The sequence below is a fragment of the Haliotis rufescens genome, unplaced genomic scaffold, assembly GCF_023055435.1.
Source record: "Haliotis rufescens isolate VD_foot unplaced genomic scaffold, xgHalRufe1.0.p SCAF_10, whole genome shotgun sequence".
Lineage (NCBI taxonomy): Eukaryota > Metazoa > Mollusca > Gastropoda > Lepetellida > Haliotidae > Haliotis > Haliotis rufescens.
The window spans coordinates 7,422,787-7,440,325 of NW_025963780.1; the positions used below are offsets into that span (position 1 = coordinate 7,422,787).

Consider the following 17,539-nt stretch of genomic DNA (forward strand, 5'->3'; position numbering starts at 1 on the left):
GCACCAATGTCTATTAAATGTCTGGACGTCATAGACAGGTCTTTAATCCGTGAAGCAGGTAACGTGACTTTAGTATTAGGGTTGCGTACTAGCTTCATAAAGTCATCGTCCAAAACTTGATGGTCCGGAAGTGGAGAATCATGTGTTCTATACCACTTCCGCTTCAGTGGAGGTAAGGGAGGCCAGTCATCATGTCTCAGCTTCAGTAGACTTTCAGACACCTTGTCTCCCACCTTGCCAGCATAACTCGACCATGGCAATGTCTGGTGGATATGTACAGATGATGTAGGAGCTTGACATCCTCCGTACTTTGGCATTTTAGATTGTGAATTTTCTGTCATTTGATGTACAGGCCTAAGATGATATAACTCCTCAATGAGTTCCACAAACCTGTATCCCTCTATATAATCAGATCTAGCAATACTTACGTGAGAACGATCGTCACTACAATTAGCAGCTCTTAATATGACATATATCTGTTTTATTAGAAAACCATGGAACAATCTTAGATTAAATGTGACTACAAACCAAGTGCTAGATAGTTACAACTATAACAATAGGTGTTGACTCTAGCACACACAGGAAAGAAGTGAGGTTTCCCTCCATTACGCACGTCATAGCTTGGGTTGCTATGGTGCTATTCGGGAACAACTAATTGTGTGTAATTGACAGTGAAGAGGACATCTGTTGAAAATCTGAAAATTTAATTAGTGTGACTGAAGCCAAAATACAGGATTTATGGCAAAGGTGTAAAAGAGGTGGAGGATTTGCAAGAATTATACAATTTATACTAAAATTTCCAAATTTTCAAACTTACCCTATTAAAGTCACACTTTATCCCACAGTTGGATGGTGGGCTGCAGATACCGTAGCCTGTATAGACTACAACCTTGAGATATACACGAGTAAGCTTGATCTCAACTCTGTAATTTTGAATTTGTTTAAAAATTTAAAACGGTCTGGTGTCTAAAAGCCATGAACTCGTGAGCAAGAAAAACACATGATCAACCAGTGTTGACAATCCTGATATGTTACTCAAACGAAACAGCAAGAGATTGGTCATGTCATCGTTCTTATAGAGCGACCGTGTAGCTGTAAATACATAAGTGAAACCATGGACAACTTAATATCTATCCTGGAAAGACACCGATTTTTCAAACAAAACACAAAAACTATCTCCCATGGACCATGGAGCGCGCTAGGTTTGGTAACTCTTTTAACGCTTTGTCAAGGTTATCAAATACATTTAAGTGCATGAAGCAATCCAAGAGGAGAAGAGGAACAATCTGACAATATTCCATAGGAAGGACGTTTAGAACCAAATACCCAAAGCAGAGTTGAGCAGAATAAAGGTTCGGGACACTGTTCTTAGTTTTATGAATGGACGTACCTAATGGTGACTTCATAGATGTAGACTAAAAAGTCTCCACAGACGAGCTAATCCACCCTGCAAAAAGGGACTCGATCTGGGAAAACCAGAACAATCAAAAACACATAACAACAAAGTATATGTCCACAATTTATTCTGTACATGAGTCATTATAAAGAAATGACAACATTTTTGTCCTTGACCAAAACAATCTTGGAAAGAGAAAAGCCACTTACAGAGAGCATGTAATGTGGTACATTAGAGTCATGTGTATAGACAAAAAATATGTATTAAAATAAATAACTGTACAAAAGATTATACTACATATGACAAAATCAGCAAATTTCTTTGTCCCAGTAAGAATAATCGGCAAAGAATTTCCCTCATAAATAGTGTTAAACATTCCTTACAGTTATTGTTTAGATGGCTCAAAATAGAAACACACCATATAAAATTCTCATGGATCAAAGTTTTGTGGAAAACACTGTAATTTTCCTCGGTTAAAAACGTCAAAGGCCATGGTCCTCAATAGTTTCCAGTAACAACTTCTTAAGCCGTCAAATGTAGGCACCACTTGCAGGGTATCGCCGCTACGAAATTGTCATGTGCAGGGTTGTCCAAGTCTGTTCTAAACCAATTTCTCACCTTGAACATGTTCGAATCCTTAAAGGGTTTGCTTGTACCAACCCCGTCAAAAAATAGTCACCGGACATCGCCGCTACGAAATAGGCGTATTCTAAGGGTGTCCCAAATATTAATCAAATATTACCACCAAGCGGTGTTACTTTTAGCATGCAACCAAGAACAAAAGATGAGGTACATATATATCCGTCTAACTTCATGTCAACTTTCAATAGTTTCTGTGGAGAACCTTACAAGATAAGATCTTTAAAGTAAAATTTCGGTGATTTTTTTTTATCAAAATCAAAATCCAATAGGGCCGTAACTAAGAAAGATATCCAAAAACGGCTAACAGAGTTTGATGTGTTATGTATGGAGACAATTCTCAGAAAGTTTGAAATCATTTCATGCAGTGGGTTCAGAGGAGATAGGATTTGAAGAGTGGTACCCAAAAACCCTGTGAAAACCTTGAATCCATTATGGCTGCCAAACCATGTGACCAATGACCAAAAAATGTCAAGGAACTGAAGCAGCAGATACATGCAAGATTTGAAATTAATCGGACAAGCAGTTGCGGAGCAATAGTGCAAAATACATCTTCCAAAAATACTTGTTTTTCAGAAAATTTGAACATAATAGAGCTAGTGGTTATGCTGCTAGCTCTGGTACAAAAATCGGCGGAATAATAATAATATTAAATCGAACGACAACACCAGGGCTCTTCAGCCATTCCGCTGTCACTTCTTTGTCATTTGAGCGTCAGTCAATCGGATTAGCCTTCTGAGTTCATCAGGACCCCGGGTTTCTGTCGCATTGCTTAGAATAAGTGCTGAACCTGTTACCAACCGCGACCATGTTCGAATCCCCAAATGGTTTGGTTGTACCGACACCGTCAAGGGTAAGGAAACGCTTGCGAGACATCGCCGCTACGAGACGGACGCGCCCAGAACGTCTCGGGATGTTCTACACCCATTTCAGACGCCGTCCAGGTTCGAATCCACATATGGTTTGTTTGTACAAACAATGGCAAAACGCTTGCGAGACATCAACACATGGGTCCCAGTGAGTTCTTAACCCATTTCCGACCTCGAATCATGTTCGAATCCTCAAAGGGTTTGCTTGTACCAACTCCATCAAAACATAGTCACCGTTTGCAGGACATTGCTGCTACGAAATTGGCATGTGCCAGAGTTAACCAGGGTGTTCTAAACCCTTTTACCACCCAGACAATGTTCGAATCCCGATAAACGCCTCCTAAGACAAGCATGGGTTGCTGAAGACCAATTCTCACCCTCATATTTAAGGGAGTATAAATACTGCAAAAGACACTTTACAGTGAAAGGGAGATAATCCTAGGTTTTCTGAGCGATTTATTTGGTATTTTGTCAATATTACCACCAAGCGGTGTTACTTTTAGCATGCAACCAAGAACAAAAGATGAGGTACATATGTCCGACTAACTAATGTGAACTTTCAATAGTTTCTGTGGAGAACCTTACAAGATATTATCTTTCTATAAAGTAAAATTTCGGTGAAAAAAATCATCAAAATCAAAATCAAATAGGGCCGTCAGTAACAAAGATATCTAAAAACGGCTAAGAAAGTTTGATGTGTTATGTATGTAAGGAGACAATTCTCAGAAGATTTGGATGCATTTCATGCATTGGATTCAGAGAAGATAGGGTTTGAAGACAGGTACCCCAAAAACCCTGTGAAAACCTTGAATCCAATATGGCTGCCAAACCACGTGATCAATGACCAAAGTCAAAGAACGAAAAAATGTCAAGGAACTGAGGCAGCAGATACATGCCAGGTTTGAAAGTAAACGGACAAATGGTTGTGGAGCAGCAGGGCAAAATATATCGTAAAAAAATACTTGTTTTTCAGTTATCTGCCCTTGGCCTTTGGGCCTACGGTCTTGGGTTTCTGGCGGAATCTAGTACTCAACAGTCTCCATGTACATACAAAATTTGAACAAAATCAGGCCAGCGGTTATTTTGCTAGCGCTGGTACTGAATCGGCGGAATAATAAATAATAATAAATAATAAATCGAACGATTACAATAGGGCTCTACAGCCTTTCGGCTTGGAGCCCTAAATATATGATTATTGGAAGTCATCTATGCTGAAAATTAAAGATTTTGTTACAGGAAAGACAATTTCTTGTTATGGGGATAGACATTTGTACTCCGAAATGTGAATTTCTCATAAACACTTGTGCTAAAATCACTTTTACTTGAATGAAAATGCGTTAAACATTAGATATAGGATCATACAAAAAATAATATGTTGTTCTATAAATTATCCCAAACTGTTACAGGACGGACATATTTTGTTACAGAAAAAACATTATTATCAAAAAATGGCACTTACATGCAACGATTACACAGAAGCAATATTTGACTTTATAATGTGATATTATTTTTTAGACATGCATATAAATAATTGTTTGTTTGAAGATATCATTATTAGGGATGGGTACTGGAGGTTTAAAGTGTATCAAAATAATTTGCAAAGCACAAGGCTGTATTGCAATATGTATCAAGATATTATTGTATAATTCTACATTTTTAATTCATAAGCAAACTGGTATGAATCAAGGTATGAATTGAAGGTCATAAATGGAACAAAACAAGATGCTGGAACAAAATAATGATTACTCATGAAATAAATATGCAGCCATCTTGGGGCCCCGGATGCTCACTCCTGGGCTGCGAAGGCATTTGGCAAGTAAATAACACTAAACACGTGATAAAAATCTCAATTTGAAATCACCCGTAATATCGAGCATGAAAAAATGATATTGTGATATATATCGTGGAAAGAATGAACCTCAATTTACCGATATACCGGTAATACCTCACACTCTTAATGATTATTGGGGGTGATAATGCTGAAACTTTAAGTTATTGTTACAGGAAAGACATTTTCTTGCTATAGGAATAGACATTTGTCATCTGAAATGTGAAATTTCTCATCGACACCTGTGCTACAAGAATATCTACATGGATGAAGATGTGTTAAACATTAAAGTATCATACCTGTAACTGTTAGAAGAGTGGTGGAGTGGAGAAACAAAAAGAGAAGGATAGTGGAGTAGAGAAACAGAAAGAGAAGGATGGTGGAGTAGAGAAACAGAAAGAGAAGGATAGTGAACTGAGAAACAGAAAGAGAAGGATGGTGGAGTGGAGAAACAAAAAGAAGGATAATGGAGTGGAGAAAAAGAAAGAGAAGGATGGAGGGGAGGAACAGAAAGAGAAGTATGATGGAACTGAGAAACAGAAAGAGAAGGATGGTGGAGTGGAGAAACAGAAAGAGAAGGATGGTGGAGTAGAGAAACAGAAAGAGAAGGATGGTGGAGTAGAGAAACAGAAAGAGAAGGATGGTGGAGTAGAGAAACAGAAAGAGAAGGATGGTGGAGAAGAGAAACAGAAAGAGAAGGATGGTGGAGTAGAGAAACAGAAAGAGAAGGATGGTGGAGTGAAGAAACAGTGAAGGATGGTGGAACTGAGAAACAGAAAGAGAAGGATGGTGGAGTGAAGAAACAGAAAGAGAAGGATGGTGGAGTGAAGAAACAGAAAGAGAAGGATGGTGGAGTAGAGAAACAGAAAGAGAAGTATGCTGTAACTGAGAAACAGAAAGAGAAGGATGGTGGAGTAGAGAAACAGAAAGAGAAGGATGGTGGAGTAGAGAAACAGAAAGGCGAAGGATGGTGGAGTAGAGAAACAGAAAAAGAAGGATCGTGGAGTAGAGCAACAGAAAGAGAAGGATGGTGGAACTGAGAAACAGAAAGAGTAGGATGGTGGAGTGGAGAAACAGAAAGAGAAGGATGGTGGAGCGGAAAAACAGAAAGAGAAGGATGATTGAGTGTAGAAACAGAAAGAGAAGGATGGTGGAGTGAAGAAACAGAAAGAGAAGGATGGTGGAGTGGAGAAACAGAAAGAGAAGGAAGTTGGAGTAGAGACAGAAAGAGAAGGATGGTGGAGTAGAGAAAAAGAAAGAGAAGGATGGTGGAGTAGAGAAACAGAAAGAGAAGGATGGTGGAATGAAGAAACAGAAAGAGAAGGAAGATTGAGTGTAGAAACAGAAAGAGAAGGATGGTTGAGTGAAGAAACAGAAAGAGAAGGATGGTGGAGTGAAGAAACAGAAAGAGAAGGATGGTGGAGTAGAGAAACAGAAAGAGAAGGAAGTTGGAGTAGAGAAACAGAAAGAGAAGGATGGTGGAGTAGAGAAAAAGAAAGAAGGATGGTGGAGTAGAGAAACAGAAAGAGAAGGATGGTGGAGTGAAGAAACAGAAAGAGAAGGATGGTGGAGTAGGATGGTGGAGTAGAGAAACAGAGAGAGAAGGATGGTGGAGTAGAGAAACAGAAAGAGAAGGATGGTGGAGTAGAGAAACAGAAAGAGAAGGATGGTGGAGTGAAGAAACAGCAAGAGAAGGATGGTGCTGTAGAGAAACAGAAAGAGAAGGATGGTGGAGTAGAGAAACAGAAAGAGAAGGATGGTGGAGTAGAGAAACAGAAAGAGAAGGATGGTGGAGTGAAGAAACAGCAAGAGAAGGATGGTGCTGTAGAGAAACAGAAAGAGAAGGATGGAGGAGTGGAGAAACAGAAAGAGAAGGATGGTGGAGAAGAGAAACAGAAAGAGAAGGATGGTGGAGTGGAGAAACAGAAAGAGAAGGATGGTTGAGTAGAGAAACAGAAAGAGAAGGATGGTGGAACTGAGAAACAGAATCAGAAGGATGGTGGAGTAGAGAAACAGAAAGAGAAGGAGGGTGGAGTAGAGAAACAGAAAGAGAAGGATGGTGGAGTAGAGAACCAGAAAGAGAAGGATGGTGGAGTGGAGAAACAGAAAAAGAAGGGCGGAGGAGCAGAGAAAGAGAAAGAGAAGGATGTGGATTGAAGAAACAGAAAGAGAAGGATGGTGGAGTAGAGAAAGAGCAAGAGAAGGATGGTGGAGTAGAGCAACGGAAAGAGAAGGATGGTGGAACTGAGAAACAGAAAGAGAAGTATGGTGGAACTGAGAAACAGAAAGAGAAGGATGGTGGAGTAGAGAAACAGAAAGAGAAGGATGGTGGAAATGAGAAACAGAAAGAAAAGGATGGTGGAGTAGAGAAACCGAAAGAGAAGGATGGTGGAGTAGAGAACCAGAAAGAGAAGGATGGTGGAGTGGAGAAACAGAAAAAGAAGGGCGGAGGAGCAGAGAAAGAGAAAGAGAAGGATGTGGATTGAAGAAACAGAAAGAGAAGGATGGTGGAGTAGAGAAAGAGCAAGAGAAGGATGGTGGAGTAGAGCAACGGAAAGAGAAGGATGGTGGAACTGAGAAACAGAAAGAGAAGTATGGTGGAACTGAGAAACAGAAAGAGAAGGATGGTGGAGTAGAGAAACAGAAAGAGAAGGATGGTGGAAATGAGAAACAGAAAGAAAAGGATGGTGGAGTAGAGAAACCGAAAGAGAAGGATGGTGGAGTGGAGAAACAGAAAGAGAAGTATGGTGGAGTGGAGAAACAGAAAGAGAAGGATGGTGGAGTGGAGAAACAGAAAGAGAAGGATGGTGGTGTAGAGAAACAGAAAGAGAAGGATGGTGGAGTAGAGAAACAGCAAGAAAAGCATGGTGGAGCAGAGAAACAGAAAGAGAAGGATGGTGGAATGAAGAAACAGAAAGAGAAGGATGGTGGAGTAGAGAAACAGAAAGAGAAGGATGGTGGAATGGAGAAACAGAAAGAGAAGGATGGTGGAGTGGAGAAACAGAAAGAGAAGGATGGTGGAGCGGAGAAAGAGAATGAGGAGGATGGTGGAGAAACAGAAAGAGAAGGATGGTGGCGCTGAAAAACAGAAAGAGAAGGGTGGTGGAGCAGAGAAACAGAAAGAGAAGGATGGTGGAGCAGAAAAACAGAAAGAAAAGGATGGTGGAGCAGAAAAACAGAAAGGGATGGGTGGTGGAATGGAGAAACAGAAAGAGCAGAATGGTGGAGGGGAGAAAAAGAAAGAGAAGGATGGTGGAGTAGAGAAACAGAAAGAGAAGGATGGTGGAGCAGAGAAAGAGAAGGATGGTGGAGTGAAGAAACAGAAAGAGAAGCATGGTGGAGTAGAGAAACAGAAAGAGAAGGATGGTGGAGTGAAGAACAGAAAGAGAAGGATGGTGGAGTAGAGAAACAGAAAGAGAAGGATGGTGGAGTGGAGAAACAAAAAGAAGGATAATGGAGCGGAGAAAAAGAAAGAGAAGGATGGAGGGGAGGAACAGAAAGAGAAGTATGATGGAACTGAGAAAAAGAAAGAGAAGGATGGTGGAGTAGAGAAACAGAAAGAGAAGGATGGTGGATTAGAGAAACAGAAAGAGAAGAATGGTGGAGTGAAGAAACAAAAAGAGAAGGATGGTGGAGTGAAGAACAGAAAGAGAAGGATGGTGGAGTAGAGAAAGAGAAAGAGAAGGAGGGTGGAGTGAAGAAACAGAAAGAGAAGGATGGTGGAGTAGAGAAACAGAAAGAGAAGGATGGTGGAGTAGAGAAACAGAAAGAGAAGGATGGTGGAATGGAGAAACAGAAAGAGAAGGATGGTGGAGTAGAGAAACAGAAAGAGAAGGATGGTGGAAATGAGAAACAGAAAGAAAAGGATGGTGGAGTAGAGAAACCGAAAGAGAAGGATGGTGGAGTGGAGAAACAGAAAGAGAAGTATGGTGGAGTGGAGAGACAGAAAGAGAAGGATGGTGGAGTGGAGAAACAGAAAGAGAAGGATGGTGGAGTAGAGAAACAGAAAGAGAAGGATGGTGGAGTAGAGAAACAGCAAGAAAAGCATGGTGGAGTGGAGAAACAGAAAGAGAAGGATGGTGGAATGAAGAAACAGAAAGAGAAGGATGGTGGAGTAGAGAAACAGTAAGAGAAGGATGGTGGAGTGGAGAAACAGAAAGAGAAGGATGGTGGAGTGGAGAAACAGAAAGAGAAGGATGGTGGAGTGGAGAAACAGAAAGAGAAGGAGGGTGGAGCGGAGAAACAGAATGAGGAGGATGATGGAGAAAAAAAAAGAGAAGGATGGTGGCGCTGAAAAACAGAAAGAGAAGGGTAGTGGAGCAGAGAAACAGAAAGAGAAGGATGGTGGAGCAGAAAAACAGAAAGAAAAGGATGGTGGAGCAGAAAAACAGAAAGGGAAGGGTGGTGGAGAGGAGAAACAGTAGAATGGTGGAATGGAGAAACAGAAAGAGCAGAATGGTGGAGGGGAGAAAAAGAAAGAGAAGGATGGTGGAGTAGAGAAAGAGAAAGAGAAGGATGGTGGAGCAGAGAAAGAGAAAGAGAAGGATGGTGGAGTGGAGAAACAGAAAGAGAAGGATGGTGGAGTAGAGAAACAGAAAGAGAAGGATGGTGGAGTGAAGAAACAGAAAGAGAAGCATGGTGGAGTAGAGAAACAGAAAGAGAAGGATGGTGGAGTGGAGAAACAGAAAGAAGGGCGGAGAAGTAGAATGAGAAGGATTGCGTGGAAAAACAGACAGGGAAGGGTGGTGGAGCGGAGAAACAGAAGAATGGTGGAATGGAGAAACAGAAAGAGCAGAATGGTGGAAGGAGAAAAAGAAAGAGAAGGATGGTGGAGCAGAGAAAGAGAAGGATGGTGGAGCAGAGAAAGAGAAGGATGGTGGAGCAGAAGAACAGAAAGAAAAGGATGGCGTTGAAAAACAGACAGGGAAGGGTGGTGCAGCGGAGAAACAGAAGAATGGTGGAATGGAGAAACAGAAAGAGCAGAATAGTGGAGGGGAGAAAAGAAAGAGAAGGATGGTGGAGCAGAGAAAGAGAAAGAGAAGGATGGTTGAGCAGAAAAACAGAAAGAGAAGGATGGTGGAGCAGAAAAACAGAAAGAGAAGGATGGTTGAGCAGAAAAACAGAAAGAAAAGGATGGTGGAGCAGAAAAACAGAAAGGGAAGGGTGGTGGAGAGGAGAAACAGTAGAATGGTGGAATGGAGAAACAGAAAGAGCAGAATGGTGGAGGGGAGAAAAAGAAAGAGAAGGATGGTGGAGTAGAGAAACAGAAAGAGAAGGATGGTGGAGCAGAGAAAGAGAAAGAGAAGGATGGTGGAGTGAAGAAACAGAAAGAGAAGCATGGTGGAGTAGAGAAACAGAAAGAGAAGGATGGTGGAGTGAAGAACAGAAAGAGAAGGATGGTGGAGTAGAGAAACAGAAAGAGAAGGATGGTGGAGTGGAGAAACAAAAAGAAGGATAATGGAGCGGAGAAAAAGAAAGAGAAGGATGGAGGGGAGGAACAGAAAGAGAAGTATGATGGAACTGAGAAAAAGAAAGAGAAGGATGGTGGAGTAGAGAAACAGAAAGAGAAGGATGGTGGATTAGAGAAACAGAAAGAGAAGAATGGTGGAGTGAAGAAACAAAAAGAGAAGGATGGTGGAGTGAAGAACAGAAAGAGAAGGATGGTGGAGTAGAGAAACAGAAAGAGAAGGAGGGTGGAGTGAAGAAACAGAAAGAGAAGGATGGTGGAGTAGAGCAACAGAAAGAGAAGGATGGTGGAGTAGAGAAACAGAAAGAGAAGGATGGTGGAATGGAGAAACAGAAAGAGAAGGATGGTGGAGTAGAGAAACAGAAAGAGAAGGATGGTGGAAATGAGAAACAGAAAGAAAAGGATGGTGGAGTAGAGAAACCGAAAGAGAAGGATGGTGGAGTGGAGAAACAGAAAGAGAAGTATGGTGGAGTGGAGAGACAGAAAGAGAAGGATGTGGAGTGGAGAAACAGAAAGAGAAGGATGGTGGAGTAGAGAAACAGAAAGAGAAGGATGGTGGAGTAGAGAAACAGCAAGAAAAGCATGGTGGAGTGGAGAAACAGAAAGAGAAGGATGGTGGAATGAAGAAACAGAAAGAGAAGGATGGTGGAGTAGAGAAACAGAAAGAGAAGGATGGTGGAGTGGAGAAACAGAAAGAGAAGGATGGTGGAGTGGAGAAACAGAAAGAGAAGGATGGTGGAGTGGAGAAACAGAAAGAGAAGGAGGGTGGAGCGGAGAAACAGAATGAGGAGGATGATGGAGAAAAAAAAAGAGAAGGATGGTGGCGCTGAAAAACAGAAAGAGAAGGGTAGTGGAGCAGAGAAACAGAAAGAGAAGGATGGTGGAGCAGAAAAACAGAAAGAAAAGGATGGTGGAGCAGAAAAACAGAAAGGGAAGGGTGGTGGAGAGGAGAAACAGTAGAATGGTGGAATGGAGAAACAGAAAGAGCAGAATGGTGGAGGGGAGAAAAAGAAAGAGAAGGATGGTGGAGTAGAGAAAGAGAAAGAGAAGGATGGTGGAGCAGAGAAAGAGAAAGAGAAGGATGGTGGAGTGGAGAAACAGAAAGAGAAGGATGGTGGAGTAGAGAAACAGAAAGAGAAGGATGGTGGAGTGAAGAAACAGAAAGAGAAGGATGGTGGAGTGGAGAAACAGAAAGAAGGGCGGAGAAGCAGAATGAGAAGGATTGCGTGGAAAAACAGACAGGGAAGGGTGGTGGAGCGGAGAAACAGAAGAATGGTGGAATGGAGAAACAGAAAGAGCAGAATGGTGGAAGGAGAAAAAGAAAGAGAAGGATGGTGGAGCAGAGAAAGAGAAGGATGGTGGAGCAGAAGAACAGAAAGAAAAGGATGGCGTGGAAAAACAGACAGGGAAGGGTGGTGCAGCGGAGAAACAGAAGAATGGTGGAATGGAGAAACAGAAAGAGCAGAATAGTGGAGGGGAGAAAAGAAAGAGAAGGATGGTGGAGCAGAGAAAGAGAAAGAGAAGGATGGTTGAGCAGAAAAACAGAAAGAGAAGGATGGTGGAGCAGAAAAACAGAATAGGAAGGGTGGTGGAGCGGAGAAACAGAAGAATGGTGGAATGGAGAAACAGAAAGAGAAGAATGGTGGAGTGGAGAAACAGAAAGAGAAGGATGGTGGAGCAGAGAAAAAGAAAGAGAAGGATGGTTGAGTGAAGCGACAGAAAGAGACAGATGGTGGAGTGGAGAAAAAGAAAGAGAGGGATAGTGGGGTTTAGAAACAGAAAGAGGGGTGTGGAGGAGCGGAGAAATATATCGAGAAGGATCAGTGCATTTATTATTTAAGTGTGTTTTATGTTTGTTGATGGCTTTCAAATGTTAAGGTTCTGGTTTTTATTGATATCGGATCATTGTATTCTACATTATAAGTTTCCAAGTTTGCATAAAGAGAGCACTTTATGTGGTTAGGAAATAACATTATACAAGTGTCTTTTATCAGAAGTATAGACATGCATGTGATTGTAATTCAGTGGGGGGACATATTTGGACATGTACCTTGACAACGAGGTGAAATCCTTCAGAGAACATTTATAGCATGGCTTATCAGGGAGAATACAGTACTTACCTTAGTCTTTTTTATAAATGTCCATCCCGTTAGTCGCCTCTTTCGAACATGCATAGTTGCTTTTTACGGCAAGCATGGGTTGCTGAAGACCTATTCTACCCCAGATCTTCATGGGCCGAAATGCTATGTCATTTTGTTCACTTTCAGCTTCTTTTATTATAAGCGTTTACGATTATATGTATGTTTTCTTTTAAAAACAGCAAATAGAAAAGACTGTTTTCATTAGTATCTGAGGAGAGGTTATAATTTTCATCAAAGTGACCTTCCTGTGACACTTGCTGTCTATACTGTAACACAGATGTCTTTCCTGAAACACAGCAAGACTTTTAAGCTCAAAGTTGAGAAATTGAATGAAACAAGGACTCCAAAGTATGAAGTTGTTTTAGTTATAACTCCAGTTTAGCATATATCTGATTCAGAAGAATGTATTGTTGGTTTATATGGTCACCATTCAGATGTGTTACACATCCTAACAGAAATATGTGAATTGATATGGAAAGTCAATTTTTTTCACATAATGTAACTATATTATTTCCATTTTCATCTATAACTGAACATCATTACTTATTTATATTCTGAAAGTTAATAATCAAATCAAACAACCTTCTTTCAGTGAATCTGGACCAATTTTAACACTGTTACAGGAAAGACACCTCTGCAACAGGATAAAATCTTTCAAACATATGGAACCAAAGGTTTGTAAAGTTGCAATTAATTATCTTCTAACGTTACAGTTGATGTTGAAAGCAAATAAGAAAATAAAGTTTTCATTTTGAGAGACTGGATTTTACCTTTTTTCAATCTTCAAATTATGTAATTATTTTTACTCATATACAATTGTAACCCGCAAGGATCTTGATGTATAATACCTTATCTGCGTGAACTGGGGCGAGACAGTTGTTGTGCCAACACCAAAGGACGAAACTTGTGGAGCCTTGTCTGTCCGTGACTAAGATGTTGCCAAGGTAGTGATATCAGAAAACTGCACCCTTCCATGATGGCTGAAAGGGTGCAGTTATGGTGGAAGCAACCGCTCGAGTCTGGTGAGGTTTGGACGTTGTTGGTGGAGGCAGACCAAGCTCTCGAACTGGGCACAGGGAGGGGTCTTCATGGTCATTTGATCCCAAGATAGATGAGAGCGGGGGAATCGTAAATAGACGGCCAGGTTGGCCGGGAAGTTGGTTCTTTGCCATGAAATCAGAATGAAGTCACAGGAATGCCCAACTACTTTTTGATTTCTCAACCTGTCCCTGGTGACATCCAAAGAATGAATTTCGCTAACACAGGCTGCAGTGGCCAAAGCCAACAAAGAGATGGTTTTCAGCGTGTCTGTCTCGAAGTCCTTCTCTGCCAGTGGCTCGTAATCACAGGAAATCAGGTGTTGAAGAATTCAAACTTTCTGGTCCCATGAAGAAGGCCAAAAACAGGCGGCTTGGTCTCCTAATAACTATGAACAGATGAGAGATTCTCGTTCCGCAACCGTGGAAACCTTTGCCCCTGAAGTGGTGGAAATGACAAAGTTGATAGCTGTGAGGTAGGTGGCTAACGTGGATCCCTTTAGTTTCTGGGTCGAATGCAGGTGATGTAAACAGTCAGCGATCTACTGAGGTGAGGCTGATGTAGGAGTTAAAATATCACAAGCACGACAATAAGTCTCAAAGGGTGGTCATAAAGGTGCCTGGTTGATGAACGATGGGCTGCAGTTATGGTCTTCGGAACCTGCTGGGAGTAGCCTTTGGCAATGAGAGACTTTGCAAGGAGATGGAGCTTTGCAAGGGATGGAAGGAGCCACTGAAACTGAGGCTGAAGAAGTAGGTTATTGTGGAGTGAAAGATGATGTAATTGTTCGTCGACGAGCCTTAGCAAGGAGGGGAAGCAATTGCATGTTGGATAATAGGGGGCAACCAAAATCAGAGACAGGCGATTTGTACCTGCTACCCTCTGGAGGACCCAGGGAAGGATCCCTTTTGGAGGAAAGACGAAGGCATTGAGACCTTCCCACGAAATTGCCAACACATCATGCTCCATAGCTAGGGGATCAGGGATGGGTGATACGAATCAGGACAGCCGAGCGTTGAAGCAGGTGGCGAAGAGGTCTACTTCTGAGGTCTGATAAAGTTGGGAAATCCAGTGGAACGATGTTGGATGAAGAGACCACTCGGTTGGTGATGGTCTGTCGGGTTGGGACAAGGACTCTGCTATGACATTGGAGTGAGTGAGTGAGTGAATATGGTTTTACACCGCTTTTAGCAATATTCCAGCAATATCACGGCGGGGGACACCAGAATATGACATTGGAGATCCCTGGAATATGTTGAGCCCGGACATGGATGTTGAGGGAGTCAATGAGTTGAAATAACTCTAGAGCGAGTGAGAGGACGGACATCGACTTCTTGGATACCATTTTGTTGATGTACCACATGACCACAGTGTTGTCGGACTGAATGATTAGGGAGGAGGATATTGCTGATGTGAAGGCAAAGCTTGTCATAGGACCACTGCCCTGCCTTTTGCAAATCTCGAAAGTGTGCTCCCCAACATACAGTTGAAGCGTTTACAAACAGATGAAAGGACGGCATGAATGGCCTCAAAGAGTACCATCCGCAAACGTTAGATGTGACCAGCCACCATTGAAGATGAGGGCTGAGACGGAGTGGAAAAGAGAATCAGCGTGTGACAATCGTTGATTCGGATAGAGAGCGTGAGAAAACATTGAAGTGGTCGCAGATGCAGTTGACCCTGTACAGTGAGCTCCTGCACAGACGTTACAAGACGCAGCAGTTGTTGAGTCGGAGCAGCTGTTTGAGTGTCCTTTTTGGGGACAAGGAAAATGGGTGTATAAAACCTCGGAGTCGCGGAAAGTGGGCTGAGACTTTTGATTGCGTTTTTTCTACTAACCTACCCATAGCGTCGATCAACAGTGGTAGTTGCCTGGCTGGATACGTTCTCTGTAGGGGCTGGTGTTGTAGTAACTGTGTCTGGAAGGGGTCTGCAAGGCTGCTCCAGTAGCTTACAAATAGCCCCAGGAATGCCTGGAGGCAGAAGATCATAGTCGTGGCTTTGTGAAAACGAATCAGTTCCCTGTCAAATCTCCCCCTCGGGAAGGTTCACCAGAGCGCTTGGGAGGAGACAGATCGTCCTGCGAATGGTTTCCAACCGTGTTGTCCTCTTCGTCCTCTACTACGTCCGCAAAGGGATTAGGTCCATATGAGAGCATTTCACGAAGGTCACGATTGGCAGAAGCAACCTGTGGATAGTTTCGCTCTTTCTCCTCCTAATCTTCCAATTGTCTCTTCTGGAGATGCAAAAGATCCACAGTGACCTGGAGGCTAGAGACTCTTTGCACATCTTGAGCAACCTGCTGGATCGAATCTGCAAACAGGGTGCGGGAAGACCAATTATAAGGCTTTGCCTTGAACTGATCATCCCAAGTAAGTGTTGTAGTACCCAATGGCAAAGAAGAGCTGTCATGGAGCCAGACTGGTGAGAGGAAATCCAAGATCTGCATGAGCTTATCCTGTATAAGGAGTATCACTCGTTGAATAAAGGCATCCTCGTGAGAATGAGTATAGAGAGAGTAGGAGAGCTTGTCCATAGCTGACAGAAACGTAGACAGTATAGATATATCGCTATCAAACTCTTGGGAGGTTATCGTAGCTGACATTCCATGAGTACCGGTATCTTCAACAACGAAGCAGGGTGCATAGAGTCTATCACGTATACAATGTAAAGAAATGAAGGCCATATCCAAGTTAGAGTTAATGTCGAATAATACTGGTCTGGGAGGAACCGTGAAATTGGATGAGCTTGGTGATGGAACTCAAATCCTGTGAACCAATCTGCAGTCGATGTTGTACACTGTAATTGAAACTTGTCTGCAAAACAATGTAGGACTGATTCGAGGAGTGTTGCGATGAAAGATGGTCAAGAGCACTGGTTGGGTGGTAGCTGTCAGTTGTTAGATCCTGGAGACTAGGGTCGACTAACGCAGAGGCCAAACCACCCGACCTGTTAACCGGAACCGGAGCCCAATCTGTAGTCTGAGAAGTTGATGGAGTTCCCAAGCGTTGAAGTATGACTGTAGGGATGGCTTTCATGAAGGAGTCAAACGATTGTTCCGTACTCTGCTGTTGATCACGGTGATCTCAACTCTCAACTAGGTGGACAAGGTTCCGGAGGAGCCGACCTAGTTTGAATGCAATCCGTTGATCTGTGAACTGAATGAGATTGGCTTCGGGAATGGCTCTGACGTTCGCGATCCCCATGTGTTGACGAACTACGATTGTTAGTTTTAGAAAAAGGTCGGTGATTGTCATCATACAATGGACGTTCCCTAGGAGGATGGCGGAGTGGAGAATAATCATAGTTGCTAGTAGAGCGGTAGTCGTGAAAACTTGGTGGGTATGGGTATCCGGGTCATTGGTAGTAAGGGTCTGGATAAATCTGGTAAGCATCCCAGGTATCGGATAGTTCCCATAGTTGTAATCGCCATGTTGAGGAAGACCGATCCATGCTGTAGATAGAACTTCCTGTAGGCAAGGGGCGGTCATACAAAATCGAACATGAACGTGAATCACGACGATCGCGGTGTGGATGTTTGTTCTCAGCCGCAGAGCGCTGTCCCGATCTAGAGTGCTGATCCTGGGAGCAAGAACACTGATCCTGGGAGCTGGAGTGCCGATCCTTATTCTTAGAATTAGATCGTTGATCCTTACTGTGACAACCGGGAGTGACCCCCAGGAGCTAGTAGAACCAATGTTCTTATCACGATCGGCTGCAGGAACGGATCAAGTCGATTCCAAGCGTGACATCTTAAAGGTGGTTGTGTGATCGGTCGCTTCAATGGGAATACGATCGGGATTGGATAGAATGAACATCGACTTGTATAGGAGAATGTGAAGCGTTCACTAGGTCTGGATTGGAAATATCATCCATGAGAAAACTGTCAGAAATCGTATCATCTGTGACAGAAAGTAAAGTTTCTTCTGAGCTGGTCTTGGATTTCTTAGTTGAATCCTTGGCCTTGGAACGGTGATAACCTGCAAAGACATCGCTGAAGATAGACGAGAAAGGCAGAATCAGGCATGACACTCTGCACACTGTGAGTTCAATGAACACTGCCCGCGACAATCACAACATAAGGAGTGAGGGACTAATGTAGAATAAGTGTGTCAGCATTCTTTGCATACCGCTCGTTGTATGTCCTTTTTGTCCATGTTT

At 42.5% G+C, this 17,539-nt stretch overlaps 1 protein-coding gene across 3 annotated transcripts in view; it reads right to left on the reverse strand.

Annotated features, from left to right (window-relative positions):
* Positions 1-17,539, reverse strand: part of LOC124118005 (cilia- and flagella-associated protein 221-like) — a 244,435-nt gene that overhangs the window by 16,367 nt on the left and 210,529 nt on the right. The gene's annotated exons all lie outside the window — the stretch shown is intronic.